Raw genomic sequence first — 4,262 nt, forward strand, 5'->3', positions numbered from 1 at the left:
ATACTTTTTTCCATCCCCTCACTTTCAGTCTGTGTGTGTCTTTAGATCTGAAATGAGTCTCTTATAGGCAGCATATATATGGGTCTTGCTTCTTATCTATTCAGCTACTCTATGTCTTTTAATTGAAGCATTTAGTCTATTTACACTTAAAGTAATCACTGATAGAAATATGCTGATTGACCTGTTATTATTTGTTTTCTGGTTGTTTTTATAGTTCTTTTTGTTTCTTTCTTCTTTTGCTCTCTTCCCTTGTGATTTTATGATTATCTTTAGTCTTATGTTTGGATTTCTTTCTCATTTTTCCTATGTTTCTATTATAATTTTTTGGTTTGTGGTTACCATGAAGTTCATACATGACAAAATATTTATTTTAAAAAATATGGGATGTTTTATGAATTTACATCATCCTTACACAGGGTCCTTGCTAATCTTCTCTGTATCATTCCAATTTTAGTATACATGCTGCCAAAGTGAGAACACCATTGCATAATTTAAAACAATGAAAATCACAAAGCCAAAAGAAAAGAATCAAAGTTGTGTCACTCACTCTAAAATGTTGCAGACAGCTTAGGGTATATCTTATTCAATAACTGAAATCTCATATATCTTCCTATGGATTAAAATTTCTATAATATTGATTAAGGATTATGAAAACAAATTCTGATTCTCTGTTAACATACCAATATATAAATGTTAATGCTATCCATTATTGACAATTGCATTTAGTATGTCAACAAAATTATTCCTTCTAATTTTTATTTCCTTCTTAAAAAAGAGAAATAGTGGAAAGGCATATTCTATGGCTTTGTGTTATAGGAAACTCTTTATCCAGAAATACCTCCTTTGCACACTACATTTATAAAAATTGAGACAAAAATGTATAGTAAGAAAGATTTGAGCTTTCTTTAACTGAATTTGATTCCCATGAAAACCAGACAAGAAGGAAAGATCAGAGATTTGTTTCTTAAAGAGACCAGGGTTTAAATTTCAAATGAGTACTCTTCAACACTTTTTGAGATTTGGGGAAATCAATCAATATTAAACTTGTATGTATCGCTGTGGTAGTCTTTCTGATGTGTCAGTTTGGCTTATTTCCAGTTATTTTTTCACACACTACTCTAGGTGTCTCTGTGAAGTTTTTTGTAGATGGGATTAAAATCCATAATCAGTTGACTTTAAAAATGGATATTATTTTAGATATTTTATATATTTTAGATTGAATCAGCTAAAAGGGGTTAAAAGCAGACCTGAGGCTTTCATAAGAAGAAATTGTGCAGACAACAGCTTTGTCCTGTGCCTAAGAGTTCCAGCCTGACCTTCCTGACAGCCTGCCCTACAAGTTTCAGACATGCTTAGCCAGCCCTCCAAATGGTGTAAGCCAGTTCCCCGCAATAAATCTCTTAATTTATATTTCCTGCTGATTCTGCTTCTCTGGCTTAATCCTGATTTATATGGTTACCTGGATTATAATTCCAAATAACATTAACCAATGAAATACAGTTAAGATGACCAAACTATGTTTCCTAACCTTCATGAAAATACTGTTACATCTTACAAAGTAATTAAACTCAGAGATTGTTTCATTGCTAGAAAGCATCCCATCAGTTTTGTGAATATTTATTACAGCCACAGTCTGATTTTTCCTGGGTCAACTTAAATAATCTTATTTGTTAGCAAATGGAATCTTACTTGTTTTCATGTATAGTACTTTTGATGTCTACATAAACATGTGTATGCTGTTAATACAGGAGTGTAAAAATATAAACAAGATGACTGATTGGCAACCCACAGTTCTTAAATACATATGATGGAAATTTTGGTTTGAATAAAGCAATATAGAAACTAAGTATTTTGCTATCTTTCAAAAACAAAATGTGGTACCCCACCACCATCTCCAACTCCACCATATAGACAGAGGTCTTTTGCTTATAAGATGCCCTCTAGGAAGAATTTGACCAGAAATATTTCAGTGGTCTCCTTGGAATTTTTTTCATTTTTGTCTGTGAAACAGTCACTTTCATATCTCAGAGCCTATGGTGTTAGAAGTGGTAATATTACTCATCCAAAACAGAGCTAACTCTTTACTAAGCATTTAACAATGGATAATGGAGCAATTTAGAGAGGTTCTCACTTCTGTTGTTTCAAGGTTGTTTCCATTTTTAAATTAACCTCATTTTAAAGGGTTTTTTTTTTTTAGTTCTTTAGTTAAGTTTGTTTGTTTTTTGTTTTTACTTTCTAACATAAGTACATTTCCAAGGTCCATCCTGGTTAAACACCCTCTTAACAGCATTTTTATTTTCATATTTGGAGCACATGGTTCAGAAGGACAACTCAGTCTACACTGGTAAGTGGAGGATGACAGTAAGTCTTCTGACTCACTGAGTTGTTTTTCCCTTTTTCTCAATATTAGCTCTAGGCAAGAATTTATAATGCAAGCTGAAAAGAATTTATCCTCCCTTAACCCCTATGGGCCATATTTCTGATTTGGTGTAGTGATGACATTTGATCAGGATTTTGAGCTCTAGTGTTTTCATTACAGAGCTAAAAAACAGCCTTGAGATTAATGCCGGAGGACACGGGGTGAGTGGTATGATAAAATCATGTGGTGGTATATTGATAAATATACACTACTGAATATATAGAATTTAATACTAAGGTATCATGGCTGGATTTTCAAATTCTGCTGCTGGAATATTATCAATACTGCTATAAGCTATTTTTCAAAATAAGAGCCATCATTTTATTAACATTGGTAACTGTATACTTAAATTGTGTACTTCAGGGAACTAGCTGATTACCTTTGGGGCTCAGAGGGATGCTGTTACCTAAACTGGGAAGATAAAATTCATTAATAGGATAGTGGGCTATTTCACCCAACTCTGAAGCTTGAGGTATTTCAAATATAGCCAGAAGCAGCATATTCAAGTGAACAACTTAACAGATTCAGTGGGATGAATTTGATGTTGCTATTAGGGACAACTGACTTCTATGTACACTTTTTTTCTTTTCTTTTCTTTTCTTTTTTGCTTCTTCAGTTTGCAGAAACAGGATAGCACGGGAGAGAACTTTGAAATACATTTTCCAAAGCATTCCAAGAACTGCTTCTTTCAAAAAGTATTAGCTTATCTTCCATGCAATATATAGCTAGTAAAGTCTTTTAAAACAACTTTTCAATTATAAGGGTGAGAAGAAACTGTTAAGAGTCAAACTCCATTCTTCCCTGGTCCTCTACTCATATCTAAACTATTTCAGACAATAGATATGTTTTTCTATTGTGGAACACATGATCTCTTTGCAGATACTTATTTTTGAGTAGAATGGCAGAGAACAGTAGTGTCAAGGAATTTACTGAAAGTTGGACATCTCTTGCCAGTAAGGCAAGGTGTCCCAGAGGAGTTTGGCTTGAACTGAACCTCAAAATATAAGAACTGGGCAGCACAGGAGATGAAAAATTATAGTTTCTTTTAGCATTGTGGTCACAAACTTACTCTACAATGCAGCAGCCTGTGTATTTTACATAATAGGGGCCCATCAATCTTTGGAAAACTAGAAAATAATTGCTCTCCTTATTGGTATTCAAATCAAAATGAAGAACTACCTATGGAGACTTTCACTTCCAAGTAAGATTAAGCAATTTTCAGGAGGCTTACGTTCTTAATGTGAACATGCAAGAAAACCAAATTATAAAAATCATATTTTAAAGTCATCAGAGAGCTGTGAATGCAAGGAAGATTATAGGGACTAAACATTCAGAGACAATATTTAGAAAAATATTCAGAGACGAGCTCAGAATTTTCAGCTGTCTTTTCCTGGAAGCACGTGGTAATGCTGAGTGTGATCTAGAGCTTGAGAATCTGGGCTTCCTTCAGAGAGAAAACTGATGAGAACGGACAAATAAATCAACAGAGCTTTTAGCAGTCATCCAGGGCTGGAGACTTAAATTGCCTCAAACACATGGCCAGTTTTTCTCATAAGATCATAACTTAATTTATGGATGGGCAGAGTGAGTATTTAAAGAACCAAGTTGGAAATTTTATTCAATTCTAACTGAATACTGAAATTTTACTAAATACTGAAGTCTCTCTGCTGGAGGAAAGGTCCATAAAATAATTTTTGAAGGCACTGGAGGTAATGGTGAACTGACACTGACATTCTAACATTAGTTTTTCTTTCTGGGAATATTTGCTTATTCTGAATACAGCTAGAGATACAGAATTCAGGCTTTGTCCCTGGCAGAGAGTTTTTGGGAAACCAAGAATCAA

The 4,262-nt window shown here is 33.7% G+C and overlaps 1 non-coding gene across 1 annotated transcript; it reads right to left on the minus strand.

Annotated features, from left to right (window-relative positions):
* Positions 1-373: 373 nt before the first annotated feature.
* Positions 374-480, minus strand: LOC130859688 (U6 spliceosomal RNA). The gene has a single exon (XR_009055252.1). It is a non-coding gene; the product is annotated as a U6 spliceosomal RNA (small nuclear RNA).
* Between the last annotated feature and the right edge of the window lie 3,782 nt (positions 481-4,262).

Source organism: Hippopotamus amphibius, chromosome 8 (genome assembly GCF_030028045.1).
Source record: "Hippopotamus amphibius kiboko isolate mHipAmp2 chromosome 8, mHipAmp2.hap2, whole genome shotgun sequence".
Taxonomy (NCBI): Eukaryota; Metazoa; Chordata; class Mammalia; order Artiodactyla; family Hippopotamidae; genus Hippopotamus; species Hippopotamus amphibius.